Here is a 17533-nt window from a genome sequence, read left to right on the forward strand (position 1 = left end):
TTCCTGAAAGTAATGGCTTTATGAAGGAGAGGTCATGCAGTTCCCTGGGCCTTGTGCTTCATATGGTGTCTTCTGTGTGTGCTGCCTGCAGTCTGCTGTGGCATTCTGGCTGCTCTGTCCTTCAGACCAGTCACCTGCAGAGGCTCTCCTTGCATGCTGTTGACAGTGTTTGGTCCCTGGCCTGAATGTGGCAAGTTTTAACTAGGTGTGCTCTGGTCTGCTTGTGAAATGAGACCTGTGACCACTTCCACTGGAACTGAAGCCCTAATAAACCACTTAGTGTGGGCAGGGTTTTGTGCTGGTCTTCTGGGTGTGGGGCCTATTGCCCTGGGACTGAGGCAAGCTTGACTGAGAAGGGCAGTTCCACTGGAGTGCAGGGGCTTGGTGTAAGCAAGTTAGGTAGCCAGTGTAGGTAATGTGCTGTTTCCTGCAGGTGGCTCTGTGTTTATGTTGAGGGCTGGGGGAGGGAAAGGTGCTGGCCAGCTGCTTTGTTTCCAGAGAGGTGTCTCTGTGAATGCTGTCTCTCAGGGACTTCCTCTAAGAAGTATGAATAATCTCCCCACTGTGTGCCCCAGGCACTCTTCAGTTCACAGTTTCCACACTGTCTATCCCCACGTTGTTTTCCTGCCTTCTCTCCAGGAGCAGTACAGTGGCTCTATCCCAGCCAAGCCCACTGATCTTTAAAACTTAGGAATCTCTTCAATAAATGGTGTTGGGTAAAGTAGACAGCAACATGCAAAAGAAAGAAACTGGACCGCTTTATTACACCATAACAAAGATAAATGCAAAATGGATTAAAGACCTAAATGTAAGACCTGAAACCATAAAAATCCCAGGAGAGAACACAGGCAGTAGCTTTGATGTCAGCTGTAGCACCTTTCTAGATATGTCTCCTGAAGCAAGGGAAACAAAAGCAAAAATAAACTACTGTGACTTCATCAAAATAAAAGTTCCTGGGCACCTGGGTGGCTCAGTCATTAAACATCTGCCTTCTGCTCAGCTCATGATGCCAGGGCCCTGGGACCGAGCCCCACATCGGGCTCCCTGCTCCATGGGAAGCCTGCTTCTCCCTCTCCCATTCCCCCTGCTTGTGTTCCCTCTCTTGCTGTCTCTCTTTCTGTCAAATAAATAAATAAAATCTTAAAAAAAAAAAAAGAAGTTCTTGAACAGTGAAGGAAACAATCAACAAAATTAAAAGGCAACCTCTGGAATGGGAGAAGATATTTGCTAGTGATATATCTTATAAAGGGTTAGTATCCAGAGTAAATAGAGAACTTATAAAATGCAACACACAAACCCAAATAATCCAGTTAACAAATGGGCAGAAGACACAAATAGACATTTTTTTCAAAGACATCCAGATGACCAACAGACATATGAGAAGATGCTCAACATCACTTGTCATCAGAGAAATGCAAACTGAAACTACAATGGGAGATCACCTCACCCTCGTCAGAATGACTAAAATTAACAACACAGGAAACATCAGGTGTTGTTGAGGATGTTTTGAAAGGGGAACCCTCTTACACTTACATTGTATTCTAGTTCTAGCATTCCATTATGCTAAAAACAAAAATAAAAACAAACATAAACTTTCTCTTTCTGTTAAAGTTTCCCAACTGTTCATGCGTGTTGTTTGCCTTGTTCATAAAATCTTTTAACAGAATAATCATAATTATTTTATAGTCCTTGCCTGATCCGTGTCATTTCTGAGTTAGTTTCAAAATTTTGTTTTGATAATGGGTTGTTTGTTTTTGTTTTTTTAGTGTGTATTGTAATTTTTGATTGCATGTTGGACATCACATGCAGACAAATAGTCGAGACTGAGGTAAATAGTACTTATACTCAGAAATGGGCATGTATTTTTTTCTGTAAGGTTAATGGTATGTTTATTCAACCTAGTCAGGAGTTGAGCTGAATTTAATTTTTGTTGTTGCTATCAATAATTTCAGTGTACCATAATCTTCAAAATCTTTCAATTGTGGGCTGGTATTATCTTGTGTATAGTGTGGTGGCTCAGTTGCTAAATTCACTGATGTTGATTTGGAAAAATGTCCCAGAGGAGGGGAATGCAGATGTGATGATACAAACATTTGAAAAATATAGGAGAATAAATGCCTACAAAGATGGTAGAGTTGATTGGTTGTTGCCAAGTTGTTTTGATGTCTTGATGAGGGATAATGAGAGTTAAGGGATGTTAATGGCTATTTATTTGAGCCATAGGGTCTACCTATGTTGTAGGTTACAAAGAGACCCTTATCTCCTGTAGCTGAAGGACAGAACATAGTTGAGTGGTATGTTGATCTACTTGTTAGAATTATAGAACTCCAGAGACATTTGAATGCTCATCCAAGGCAGATAAATTATGAAGCTCAAGACCCTGATGGGGAAAACATGGATACTGTAAACATGGAAAAGGCACATTTGGATGAATCCTTCTGAGGATTTTGACTTTGTAGCTTGTTATGAATACTTTGGTTTTGCAGAGGTGGCCCACCCTTCCCTACTAAGAGTTAGCTGGAAGATGCTTCTGAGGCCCCTCTCTTCTACAAGGCACCAGATGTTTCCCTCAGTAGCTGTCCCCAATTTTTCTCCTGGATGCCGGGCTGATAACTAGGGTTAAATCTAGTATTATCCAGCTGAGGACATGCTGGGCTTGATAAAGGAGGGAAGAACATATGCACCAGAAAAATGGAAAGAATTGGCTAGCTTGTACTGGCAGAAGTCAGAAAAGTGTTCTCAAGATTGGATTTTGATCAGGGTCCCAGAATGTAATACTGGCTGAGAAAGAATTTATTAACATCCTCAGGATGGGGGGCTTAACATCCTAGCAAGGACCTCATTTTACTGCTGGGGTGGCTCTTGGAGCCTGAAAAAGTGATGTCCGACACTGAGTGATGTGGAAATACTTGACTTGCCCAGAAAGATGTTAATGGAAGGGATAAAAAGGCTGAGGGTGGTGGGCATGGTGGAATGATGTAAGAGCATTAGATTCACTAGAAGGGGCACTGGGACACATTCACTAGGGAGATAAGGAATGTGCTGCTGAGAGGGATATCAGGATCACTAAAAAATTAGTAATGACAGTCATTCACCAGGGATGTTGGTGGGATATATGGTCACAGAGATGGTCTTGTTAATTTTCATGGGGATGATGGAACCTGAAGGAGTAGAGGCCAGGTGGCTCCACTTGACTGCCAGAAACATTTACCACAAGGATTGGCAAAGTCAGAGGGGGTGACCAAGGGACTCGAACTGCAGAAAGTTGTGGAGATAGTTAACAGACTATAGCATCCTAAGGTCTCCCTAAGTAGCATCTGTAACTCTTCTAACCCTCCCAATTTCATCTACAAATGTATTCTCTAAAAGTCAGGCACACTTTGCTACACTCCAGCTTCTAGAGATTTTGACCGTCGTTTTCATGGCCTAAGATATCTCTTCACCTGATTTTTCCTTTAAAAGGAGTCCAAAGATTCCTTGGTAACAGTTTTCATTCTGATTTCAGCTCTCAAATGAGAGTCAGAAATGTCCTTATGAACAATCATGAGATTCCATTCTGTCCTTAGAGCAGGAAATATTTTCTGTAGGAGATGCTAGAAAGAGACAATCTTTAAGAACTATCAGAGGGAGAAGCTTGAGAAAGCAAATTGGTGAAAATCTAAGAACAATTATCTGAAATAGAACTTGTTTTTGTGTATGACCTCATGAATTGTATTTTCTGGGAAGTACCTAGGAATTTTTGACAAAATGTGCCTACAACTTTTTGATAGTTACTGGTAAGACTAAGAGCTTCTTGTGGGAAAATAGACTTAATCATTAAGCTAATCACCAGATTTATGATAAGCAAAATAATTTTTAATCAGATAGTTCTTTTTTGTATGTACTCTAAGAATATTTTCCCCTAGTTTTCCCCTTTATTGAAGGATATGTACCAGAAAAAAGATCTTTGAATATCTTTCTCTCGCTTGCAAATTTGGAACAAAATTTTGACACATATTCACAATCCATTGATATGAGCAATTACTTTAAAAGAGATAACAGAAGCTCAAGTTAACAGTTGGAATAACTTCATGAATTTCATTCAGAATTTCCATTGATTTTGAGGCCATTAAAATGAATAAAGATGCACTATTTTTCTGGTGACATCCTTGAAAGCTTGTTTTACTTGTTTGTTCCTTAGAGTGTAAATGAATGGGTTCAGTAAAGGGACAACTGAGTTATTGAGCACAGCTACCCCCTTGTTGAAGGCAACTCCTTCTTTTGCTGAAGGTTTTATGTACATGAAGATGCAGCTGCCATAAGAGAGGGAGATGACAATTATGTGGGAAGAACACGTGGAAAAGGCCTTTTTCCTTTGCTGAGCAGAGGGGATCTTGACGATGGTCCAGATGATGCTTGTGTAGGAGAGAATCACCAGCACCAGGGTGACCACCAAGGTCACAACTGCTAAGATAAAGTCAAGCAGCTCCAGGAGTCTTGTGTCTGTGCAAGACATTTCTAGGAGGGGTCCATAGTCACAATAATAATGATTCAGCATGTTGGAGGCACAGAAATGCAGCTAACTGGTCAGGATGATTGGGGATATGATGATTAGAAATCCAGCCAACCAAGAGCAGAGAACCAGCTGGATGCAGACTCTGCTGCTCATGATGGTCAGGTAATGCAGGGGTTTGCAGATGGCCACATAGCGGTCATAGGACATGGCAGCCAGAAGGTAAAACTCTGTGGCTCCAAAGAAGATGGCAAAGAAATACTGAGTGAGGCAGCCAGCAAAGCTGATGGTCTTGTTGCCAGTTGTGATGCTGAACAGCAGCCTGGGAGTAAAAGTGGTTGTAAAGGAAATTTCTAAGAAGGAGAAATTCCGGAGGAAGAAATACATGGGAGTCTGGAGGTGGGAGTCCAGTAGTGTAAGGGTGATGATTGTCAGGTTTCCAATGATGCTGAATATGTGGGTGAGGAGGAGAAATATAAAGATTACAGGTTTGATCTGCGGGGTGTCTGTTAGTCCCAGCAGAATGAATTCTGTCAGAAAGGTTTGGTTTTTCATTGCTAACCTTTACTACCTATAGAGGTACAAAGGAAAGAAGTCAGGAATGAGAATGGAAGGAGGAGCTCAGGAACATTTAGGAGAAGCTAAGCCTTTTCTGTTGAGTTGGTTCAAATGTCTATTTTCTGTCAATTTGACTCAAATGAGATTTTCTATTGGACAGAGGCTGGCTCTTCACAGGAATTATTTTTTTAAATTCTCAGGCAGGAAAATTTTCTCCATGGCTCCATTTCAGGCTCTTCCCATACTTTCCTAGCCTACCTTCTAAACCAATGTCTAAGGTATCATTCTCTCCATTTTGTATTTTTATTTCCACTTTGAACATTGAGTCTACTTTGGATCTTGCATCATATCTGGTAATTTGGCAGCAATGTCTCATTTCCATCCCTTTCTTGGTCTCAGTGTGAGAAGAAAAGCTGTGTAAGCTCCCAGTTGAGGAGCCTTTAGGAATGAATCAGCACTACCATTACAACTGCAGTAACCAAGGATGCCCTCAAGTTCCCTTCAATATTTTGAATTTGTGAACCACTGTAACTAGCATCATCAGTCTCTAAATCTTTGCTGCCAGTGTCTGCTTTCCTTCAAGTCTCAAGTTTCCTGTCTTAGACGGTACAGTTTTAGCAGTGGAACAGATAGTATCTCTCCAAGAAGATATCTGCTATCATTTTCTTTCATATCCATGTGTATTAATAAGCATGTAATTTTACTCTGGCTAGACAAATAAAACTGAAATAAAAAGTTGCAAAACTCATTTAGGAGTTTCTAATGAAAAACTTGTTTGCTTAGGGCACTATCTATACCATACTTTGAGAAGCTGAGTAATTTTTTGTTTATAGGTGAAGAACAGGGTTCTGAATAGTTGTGTAGCTACTACAATAAAATTTAAGTTAAATTTAAAATTTAAGCTAAGTTTTATTTAACCTTCTTCACAGTAAGTTCTCAAATTCTCAAAGCCATTTTCAGCAGATAACACACTTACAGTTTATTAATTTGCAAAATTTCTTCTGGCACGAACCTCCATATCTACCTTCCTTTTCTCAAGACATTTCTGTCCCTGTACTCATCTTCTCATACCTCTGTTCCAAAGAGTAGATGAGTCTTCTTGTGTCAGAGATCAGTTTCTTTCTGATTCCTGAAAATACAAAGTCACAAACATTTTTATTTTTACCACCTTCTACCTTAAAAAGCATTTAATGTACATTGTTTTACTTGGTTATAACTATGATAACAATAAATAATAACTGTTATCAGGGCGCCCGGGTGGCACATTTGGTTAAGTGTCTGACTCTTGACTTCGGCTCAGGTCATGATCTCAGGGTTGTGAGATCAATCCCTGCCTTGGTGAAGCCTGCTTAAGATTCTCTCTCTCTCCCTCTTGATCTGCCCCTCCCCCCTCCAAAAATAATAACTGTTATCAGTTGAGGACTTAATGGGCCAAGCCTTGTCATTATTTTATTTGGTTACCATAACAGCCCTTTGAGATAGGTACCATTACTATCTCCATTTTGCAGATGAGGAAACTCAGGTTTGGAGCAGTTGATAAATTGTTCTAAATCCCACAGCTTGTGTAGTGTGGAGCCAGAATTCTAACCTAGTGCTGCCTGATTCATAGTCTGCACACTCAACTACCAGATTGTGCTGATTTTCCATCCTCATCCAGGGGCAGAGTGATTACAACTATTATCTCATTCTTACAGATGAGATAATGTGCATTAATGATACTATGAGGATAATAGTGATGATGATGGTGAAACTGAATCTGGGAAAGTTTTAGTGATTTAGCCAAGCACACACAGCCAGCAAATTCTTCTATTCTAAAATACATTGGACCAGACCTACTTTTTTATTTTTCTAACATATTTATTAAACAGTGATTGCATATTCTTTAAAAAATTTCTGTATATTTGTATTTTATCTCTACATTGTCTTTGATTTTTTTCTTCTAATATTTTCTTAATTTCTTCCTTTAACCAATGGCTCTTTCCTAATTTGTCCTCCTTTCTCCAGACTCTCATTATGTGTCTCTTACTCTGGCTGTACTTTCTCCTAAACACATTTTTCAGAAGTTGTTTGCTGGCTTGAATTTCTAAATGAGAGAAACAATCCTGTCGTACACCTATCTCATGATGCCTCTCAAATTGCTATTCCTAGGCCTGAATTCTTATTTCACCTGCAGCCCCATATTTTTAACTCTCTATAATACATTATCTTTTGGACATATTCCCCTCAAATTAAACTTAGTATGTTAAAATATATTTCAGCATAATTTTTCACTGTGACAAAACCTATTTAAATTTCCAAACTCCTCCATAGGTTTTTTTGGTTAAATGTCAAGAAATTTACTTTTGAAAAACAGTAACTCTTAAAAGTCATTCAATAAGCGTTGGTTCTTTGCTCTTCCCCTGCTCTTAAGGAACTCACAGTCTACTTTTGGAAAGATGTCATATATACATAAAATAGAAAATGGCTAATTCCCGAACAGAATACATCATTATATTAATTATTACAAAAACTGACAGTTTTGTCACTCCCAAGTTTTCTGTCAGAAGCTAGTTGAACAAGTTCTGTTTATAGACCATTGATCTAAATTTAATTTCCTGTATATTTAGCCATATACATCCCAAAGGAAATTTTTAGTATTTTCAGGCAAACTTTTAATTGGAAGATAGTCCATACATTGACCCTGAAAAACCTGTGGCTCAAGCTACTAGAGTCTTTTCTGTCTCTGTAGCCAGGATGCTATAGAAATGAGAGTGTATCTCTTCGTCCACTTCCAGCAGATCTCCTTGTGCAAGTGGAGACAGAAAAATCAGTAAATTGAGTCCAGTTGCTAAGCACTATTATCTGAGTAAGAAAACCTGTACAGAGTGTAATTAGCATTTGTGAGACGCTTTGTGGAATTACCAAAAAAAATTGTGGTAAAAAACATGGAACATAAAAGTTACCATTTTAACACCATCTTTAAGTTCAGTAGTGTTCAGTATATTCACTTTGGTGTGCAACAGATCTCTAGAACTATGTATCTTGTAAAACTGAAACTCTATACCCATTAAACAACTCCCCTTTCCCCCTTCCCTCCCTCCCCTGGCAAGCGCCATTCTACATTCTGTTTTTATGAATCTGACTACTTTAGTTAAAAGTAGTAAAATCATACCATATTTGTCTTTTGTGACTGTTTTATTCTGCTTAACATAATATTCTCAAGGCATTTCCTCCCTTTTTAAGGCTGAATAATATTCCATTGTATATACATATCCCATTTTGTTTACCTGTTTATCTGTCGATGGATGTTTGGCTTGCTTCTGTTTTGATGATTGTGAATTATGCTGCCATAAACATGAGTGTGCAAATATATCTTCAAGATCCTGCTTTCCAAAAAAAAAAAAAAAGGCCTTGCTTTCAATTCTTTTGAATATATACCCAGTAGCCTATCTTGCTGGATCATGTGGTAATTTTATTTTTAGTTTTTTGAGGAACCACTGTACTGTTTTCCACAGTGGCTGTACTCTGTGTGGAATTTTTACATCAAAAGGAGTACTTGAATATCTGTGACACAGCGTAAATGCAGAGAGATGCTTGATTCTAAGATAAGAATTAACATAAATGATGCCTTAATGAGGCATTAAGTGTTTTCTGTTTTATGTGTATATATTGTCTTTCCAAAAGCAGACTATAAATTCTTTAAGATCAGGGTAACACTTATTGAATGATTGTAGTGTTGGTTTATGCTACGCTCATCATGAATATATTATTCCTCTTTTTTTGATATTCTTTTATTCCCCAATCACAGTTGCAAAAACATACAGTATGATCAAAACACATAGTTGTTAAATAAATGAAAAAAGATAGTGCTCTCCCCCTCCACCCTTAGTTTGTTCTCCATTTACCCTTTTATCTTTGGCAATTTACCATATAAATTGTGTATTTTTTCTTGCTTTTTTTTGATCTAGTAATTAATAGGAACTTTCCAGGGCCAGTTTAGGATAACATCGCTTGAATACATAAATTGATTTTACTGTTTCCCTTCTGTCTTCCACTGATGAATGGTCAGTAAGTCATGAATATTACCTGGTTCTGCTGGGATTTTGAGCGGAGACCCAGGCCTCTATCAGCAAGATTGTATTTTGAGATTTTCCTTGTTCATAGTTGGTGCTCTTCCATCACCAAATAATAAAAATCTGTATTTCTTCTATTTGTAATTTGTAATTGAATTTTGAAATGACTTAAAGTGTGTAAAGTTTGTTTGGGCACAGAACTCCCTCATGCTTAGTTTTCAGGATACTGCTATCTGTCACTGATAGAAAGAGAAACTTCAGACATCAAATGATTTCAGGAGGGGCTTTTAGGAACTGCTTTACATTCTTACCATTGACTTAGGGAGAAGTGTTCATGTGCACCTGGACTCCCCTATCCTATCTCTCTAAGCCTCCTGGACGGGCTGAGTCACTTTTCTTGGGATACAAGTATAGCCCCAACACAGAACCAGGAAAAGGGCTATCAGATTACTTGGTCATAATATTCTTTTTCAGAAAGGTCAGTGATTTTCCCAAGAAAAGCCTTAAATGTCTAGAATCCTGTGGGTGTCTTAATGTCATTCTGATCTTCTAAGTTTCCTGAAATAAAGAAACCTTAAGCCCCTGGGATCCTAAACTCTGTACTCCTGGGCTGTGTGCCTATCTGGAACACCGGAGAGTTGTCTTTGCTGTTGTCCCCGAGAATATCCTAATCTTGAGGATGTGTGAAACGAGGTCATGTCATCCAATGATGTGAATGTCCAGGCCTGCATTTCCTGGCCATGAATTTTTGGTCTTTGATGAATAGCTTTGTTATAAAAAACATCACATTTGCTTTCCACATAAATTCTATAATAAATCTGCTTCAATAATTTTACAAATCATTGCAGCATTGTTTGTTGTAAAAAGTTGGAAACAATTTAAATTTCCACTAGTAGGGAAATGACAAAAAAATTTTGGCACATCCAAACTACAAAATAAACAAGCCAATAAAAATGAGTGGGAAATAATATATATTAACTAACTGGAATTTATTTATTTAATTTATTTGAACTAACTGGAATTTAAATAAAAACTTAAAAAAATGAATGGGAAAGATTTATGTGAACCCACTTGACAAGATATATTTGGTATCCTGCTATGTGAACAAAGCACGCTGCTGAACTCTAGTGTATTTTATGATCCCATTGGGTAAAAAAAGACATACATTTTTATATCGATATATCTTATATCTGATATAAAACTATATTTTATGTGCATAGTCACATAGATCTGGGACAATAAATAGTGAATTTATGAAGTTAGATGAGAAAGTGAGGGACATATGGGGAGCTATCTTCTTTTACTTTATGCTTGTCTAGATTGTATAAACGCTATAAGTAACTTTCTTAAACTGAAGTATAGTTGACACAGAATGTTCTATTAGTTTCATATACAACATAGTGAACTGACAATTTTATACATTACCCAGTTCTCACCCCAGTAAATGTAGTTACCTATTTGTCACCATACAAAGTTATCTCAACATTATTGGTTGTATTTCATATGCTATATCTTTCAACCCCATGACTTATTTATTTTATAACTGGCGGTTTGTACCTTTTAATCTCCTTCACCTATTTCACCCAGCCTACCACTCCTTCCCTCTGGCAACTACCAGTTTGTTCTCTATTTACAAGTCTGTTTCTGTTTTTTGTTTTCACATATAAGTGAAATCATGAGGTATTTGTCTTTGTCTCTCTGACTTATTTCACTTAGCATGATATTCTCTAGGTCAAAACCATCAACAAAATGAAAAGACAACCTACTGAATGGGAAAAGTTACTTTTTAATTAAAAAACCAATTACATGATTTCATGCTCCATAAGCCCAAAGAGGGAACATTGATATAACTATAAACTGAGAATATACTTACACTTAACTGTCAGGGCAAGTTCTGTGGGATATTACCCATACATGTCCATGGGATGAATCACTATTAGAAGTCTGATGTGGATGAGTGGTGGCATAAAACTGAACTTGTTTGCTTTCTCACCACTACTGATTGACCTAATTGTTCACAGAAGTTCCCAAACTTATGAAAATTTAATAGGAAAAATCATACTCATCCTGCTCTATGTCAGCTTAGCTGTCATTTGCTACTTCTTCATTCCACAATAATTTAAAATGCGCCCTGGCCTCACACCCTTGAGATGTGATTTATTTAAATAAAGCATACTTAGTGATATTCAAAAGCATCCTCCTTTAAAGTCTTATTTCCCTTCTTCTGACTTGTTTGAGGCTGAGTATGTGCTGCTTGTGATTTTATAGCAGACTGACGTGTATTTTAAATATTCTATTCAGAAGAGACCTCAGCATGATCAGTTGAGGAGAGAAATCAAAGATCCCAGGAGGCCAACATTCAGAGCATACTAATGAACCCTATTTTGTTGAGAACTCTGGAATTGAACTTTTTAATAAGGGGTTGGGGAAGAAATCCAAAGGGACTCTGAGGAAGTTAACAGGAGACTGTCAGTGTAGTACAAAAGCCTTGTGGAAACTGCAGTAATGATAATGATTGATAACAGGAAATAGAAAACAACTTTTTTTAAAAAACATTTTTTTGAGCAGTTTACTACATTCTGGGCATAATGCTGAGATACCTTTGTTATATTTAAATACGACTCTAGACAATATACCTTAATTATTTGCTTGATGTTCAGAACACTGTATGTCTCCTCAAGGGCAAGATAGTAGTAGCACTGGGGGTATCTGCCTTCTGTTGCTGTGGCGATCTTCACATTGGTCAAGTAACATGAGATATGGAGGAGAGATTAGTATTTTCCCCATTAGTCCCTTTTATTTTCCATCAGTCTTTTTGTCCTGATAACTGTTTTCTTATAGAAGACTGGTGGCCCCGTGTCCTTCCTCCATTTCCTAAGTCTTGCAAATCCTTCCTCCACTTCCTAACACTCCTGCTCAAACCTTTTAAACCCACACACTATAGATCTCTAAATATTTTATTTTATTCCAATGCAGTTAACATACAGTGTTAGATTAGTTTCAGGTGTAATTATAGTGATTCAAGTCCATATATTACTCAGTGCTCATCAAGATAAATGTATTCTTAATCCCCATCATGTATTGCATGCAACCCCTTACCTACCTCCTCTCTGGCAACCATCAGTTTATTCTCTATAGTTAAAAGTCTGTTTATTGGTTTCTCTCTCTCTCTCTCTCTTTTTGCCTTTGTTCATTTGTTTTGTTTCTTAAATTCCACGTATGAGTGAAATCATATGGTATTTGTCTTTCTTTGGCTGACTTATTTCACATAGCATTATACTCTCTAGCTCCATTCATGTCATTGCAGATGGCAAGATTTCATTCTTTTTATTGCTTAATAATATTCCATTGTGTGTGTGTGTGTGTGTGTGTGTGTGTATGTATATCTATCATCTATCTATCTATCTATCTATCTATCTATCTATCTATCTATCTATCTATCTCACAAATCTTCTTTATCCATTCATCTATTAATGGATACTTGGGCTGTTTCCATAATTTGGCTATTGTAAATAATGCTACTATGAACAGAGGAATCTATGTATCCCTTTGAATTAGTGTTTTTGTATTTTTGGGGTAAATACCCAGTAGTGTGATTACTGGATCATAGGGTAGTTCTACATTAAACTTTTTGAGGAAACTCCATACTGTTTTCCAGAGTGGTTGTACCAGTTTGCATTCCTACCAACATTGTAAGAGGGTTCCTTTTTCTTTACATCTTCACCAACAGTTGTTACATCTTATGTTGTTGATTTTAGCCATTCTGACAGATGTGAGATATACCTCAGTGTAGTTTTCACTTGAATTTCTTTGATTATGAGTGATGTTGAGCATCTTTTCATGTGCATGTTGGCCATCTGAATGTCTTCATTGGAGTAATGTCTGTTCATACCTTCTGTCCATTTTTTAATTGGATTATTTTTTGGGTGATGACTTTTTAAGTTCTTTATATATTTTGGATACTAACCCTTTGTTGGATATGTCATTTTCAAATATCTTTTCCCATTCCATAGGTTGCCTTTTAGTTTTGTTGATTATTTTCTTCATTGTGCAGCTTTTTATTTTGATGTAGTCCCAATAATTTATTTTTACTTTTGTTTCCCTTGTCTCGGGAGACATATTTAGAAAAATGTTGCTATTTTGGCCAATATCAAAGAAATTACTGCCTGTACTCTCTTCTAGGATTTTAATGGTTTTCTGTCTCACATTTAGGTCTTTAATCTATTTTGAATTTATTTTCAGGTATGGTGTAATAAAGAGGTCCAGTTTCTTTCTTTTGCATGTTGCCGTCTGGTTTTCCCAACACCATTTGCTGATGAGACTGTTTTTTTCCCCATTGGGTATTCTTTTTTAAAAAAGATATTTTTTTATTCATTTAAAGAGAGAAAGAGTGAGCTGGGGGAGGGGTAGAGGAGGAGGGAGAGAATCTCCAGCAGACTCACGCTGAGCACGGAGTCTGACATGGGGCTGGATCCCACAACTCTGAGATCATGACCTGAGCTGAAGCCAAGAGTCAGATGCTCAACTGACTGAGCTACCAATGTGCCCCCCCCCATTGGATATTCTTTCCTGCTTTGCGAAAGATTAATTTGCCATATAATTGTGGGTTTATTTTTGGATTTTCTGTCTTGTTCTATTGATCTATGTGTCTATTTTTGTGCCAGTACCATATTATTTTGATTACTATAACTTTGTAATATAACTTGAAGTCTAGAATTGTGATCTATCCAGTTGTGTTTTTCTTTTTCAAGATTGCTTTGGCTATTTGAAGTCTTTTGTGGTTCCATACAAATTTTAAGTTTGTTTGTCTTAGTTCTGTGAGAAATGCTATGGGTATTTTGATAGGGATTTCATTAAATGTGTAGATTGCTTTGGGTAGTATAGACATTTAACAATATTTGTTCTTCCAATCTATGAACATGGTATGTTTTTCCATTTCTTTGTGTTGTCTTCAGTTTCTTTTATCAGTGTTTTATAGTTTTCAGAGTCCAGGTCTTTTAGTTTTGGTTAAGTTTATTTCTAGGTATATTATTATTTTTGGTGCAATTATAAATGGGATTGATTCCTTAATTTCTCTTTCTGCTGCTTCATTATTGGTGTATAGAAATGCAACAGATTTCTGTACATTGACTTTTTTATCTTGTGATTTTACTAAATTCATTTATCATTCATTTAAATACATTCTAGTAATTTTTTTGGTGGAATCTCTTGGGTTTTATATATATAGTATTATGTCATCTACAAATAGTGAAAGTTTTACTTCTTCTTTATCAATATGGATGACTTTAATTCTTTTCACTCTCTGATTGCTGTGGCTAGGACATCCAGTACTATGTTGAATAAAAGTGGTGAGACTGGATATCCTTGTCTTGTTCCTGACCTTAGGGCAAAAGCTTTCAGTTTTTCCCCATTGAGGATGATGTTCCCTGTGGATTTTTCCTAGAAGGCCTTTATTATGTTGAGGTATGTTCCCTCTAACCTTACATTGTTGAGAGTTTTTATCATGAATGGCTGTAGTACTTTGTCAGATCCTTTTTCTGCATCTATTGAGAGGATCATATAGTTCTTATCCTTTCTTTTATTAATGTCGTGTATCACGTTGATTGATTTGCGAATACTGAACCACCCTTTCAACCCAGGAATAAATCCACTTATCATGGTGCATGATTCTTTTAATGTACTGTTGGATTCGATTTGCTAGTATCTTGTTGAGAATTTTTGCATCCATGTTCATCAGGCATATTGGCCTGTAATTCTCTTTTTTTTAGTGGGGTCTTTGGTTTTGGAATCAGGGTAATGCTGGCCTTGTAGAATGAGTTTGGAAGTTTTTCTTCCATTTCTATTTTTTGGAAGTGTTTGAGAAGAATAAATATTAACTCTTCTTTAAATGTTTGGTAGAATTCCCTTAGGAAGCCATCTGGCCCTGGACTTTTGTTTGTTGGGAGATTTTTGAATACTGATTCAATTTCTTTGCTGGTTATGGGTCTGTTCAAATTTTCTACTCCTGTTTCAGTTTTGATAGTTTACATATTTCTAGGAATTTATCCATTTCTTCCAGATTTTCAAACTTGGTAGCATATAATTTTTCATAGTATTCTCTTATAATTGCCTGTATTTCTGTGGTGTTGGTTGTGATCTCTCCTCTCTCATTTGTGATTTTATTTGTTTGGGTCCTTTCTCTTTTCTTTTTGATAAGTCTGGCAGGGGGTTTATCATTTTTAATTCTTTCAAAGAACCAGCTCCTAGTTTCATTGATTTGTTCTACTGTTTTTTTTTTTGTTGTTGTTTGTTTGTTTCCATATCATTTATTCTGTTCTAATCTTTATTATTTCCCTTCTTCTGCTGGCTTTAGGTCACTTGCTATTCTTTTTCTAGCTCCTTTAGGTGTAAGGTTAGGTTGTATATTTGAGATTTTTCCTGCTTCTTGAGGTAGGCAGGTATTGCTATATACTTCCCTCTTAGGACTGCTTTTGCTCCATCCCAAACGTTTTGAATCATTGTGTTTTCATTTTCATTTGCTTCCATGTATTTTAAAATTTCTTCTTTAATTTCCTGGTTGACCCATTCATTCTTTGTAGGATGTTCTTCAACCTCCATGTATCTGTGGTCTTTCCATATTTTTTCTTGTGGTTGACTTCAAGTTTTGTAGCGTTGTGGTCTGAAAATATGCACGGTCTGATCTCAGTCTTTTTGTACTTTCTGAGGCCTGATTTGTACCTAGTATGTGATCTATTCTGGAGAATGACCCTTGTGCACTCGAAAAGAATGTGTGTTTTGCTGCTTTAGGATGAAATGTTCTGAGTTTATCTGTGAAGTCCATCTGGTCCAGTGTGTTATTCAAAGCCATTGTTTCCTTGTTGACTTTCTGCTTAGTTGATGTGTCCATTATTGTATGTGGGGTGTTAAAATCCCTTACTATTATTGTATTATTATCAATGAGTTCCTTTACATTTGTTATGAATTGTCTTATATATTTGGGTGCTCCCAGGTTGGGGCATAAATATTTACAGTTGTTAGATCTTCTTGTTGGATAGTTCCCTTTATTATGATATAGTGCCCTTCTTCATCTCTTGTTATACTCTCTGGTTTAAAATCTAGTTAGTCTGATATAAGTATTGTTCCTCTGTATTTCTTTCGATGTCCATTAGCATGATAAATGGTTCTCCATCCCCTCACTTTCAATCTGCAGGTGCCTTTAGGTCTAAAATGAATCTCTTGTAGGCAGCATATAGATGAGTCTTGTGTGTGTTTTTTTTAATCCATTCTGACACCCTATAATTGGAGCATTTAGTCCATTTACGTTCAGAGTAATGATTGTTAGATATGAATTTATTGGCATTGTATGACCTGTAGTGTCAGTGTTTGAAGATTTTCTCTGTTCCTTTCTAGTCTCTGTTGCTTTTGGTCTTTCTTTCCTACTAAAAGAGTCCCCCTTACTATTTCTTGTAGGGATGGTTTAGTGTTCATGAACTCCTTTAATTTTTTCTTTTTTGGTCTGGGAAACTCTTTATGTTTCCTTCTATTCTGAATGACAGCCTTGCTGGATAAAGTATTCTTGGCTGCATTTTCCCCCACTCAGCACATTGAATATATTATGCCACTGCCTTCTGGCCTGCCACGTTTTTGTGGAAAGGTCTATAGCTAATCTTATTTGTCTTCTCTTATAAGATAAGGATTTCTTTTCTTTTGCTGCTTTTAGGATTTTTTATTTATCTTTATATTTTGCAAATTTAACTAAAGTATTCTTGGTGTTGGCCTGCTTTTGTTGATTTTTTTTTAATTTTTTATTGTTATGTTAATCACCATATATAACATCATTAGTTTTTGATGCAGTGTTCCATGATTCATTGTTTGTTTTTGTTGATTTTGAAGGGATTTCTCTGTGCCTCCTGGATTTGGGTGTTTCCTTCCCCAAATTAGGGAAGTTCTCAGCTATAATTTGGTCAAATAAACCTTCTGCTCCCTTCTTTCTCTCTTCTTCTGGGACTCCAATGATATGAATGTTATTATACTTTATGGAGTCACTGAGTTCCCTAAGTCTGCATTGGTGACCTAATATTTTTCTTTCCCTCTTGTTTTTAGCTTCATTATATTCCATAATTCTATCTTCTATATCACTTATTTGTTCCTTTGCTTCTTCCATCCTTGTTGTCATTAAATCTAGTTGGTTTCACATCTCAGTTATAGCATTTTTCATTTTGGCCTGACTAGGTTTTAGGTCTTTTATGTCTGTGTTAAGGTACTCCCTGGTGTCTCTATGCTTTTCTCAAGCCCAGCTAGTATCCTTCTGATTGTTGCTTCAAATTCTGGTTCGGCCATATTACTTATATCTGTTTCAATTAGATCTCTGGCTGTGATGTCTTCTTGTTCTTTCTTTTGGGGGTGAATTCCTCAGTCTTGGCATTTGTCTAGGTCTCTGTCTTCTGTGTGT

At 36.8% G+C, this 17533-nt stretch overlaps 1 pseudogene; it reads right to left on the minus strand.

Annotated features, from left to right (window-relative positions):
- Positions 1 to 4108: 4108 nt before the first annotated feature.
- Positions 4109 to 5047, minus strand: LOC112832578 (olfactory receptor 6C4-like; annotated as a pseudogene).
- Positions 5048 to 17533: the final 12486 nt, after the last annotated feature.

Source organism: Callorhinus ursinus, unplaced genomic scaffold, assembly GCF_003265705.2.
Source record: "Callorhinus ursinus isolate GAN/ISIS: 27379988/994484 unplaced genomic scaffold, GSC_fseal_2.0 scaffold14, whole genome shotgun sequence".
Classification (NCBI taxonomy): domain Eukaryota; kingdom Metazoa; phylum Chordata; class Mammalia; order Carnivora; family Otariidae; genus Callorhinus; species Callorhinus ursinus.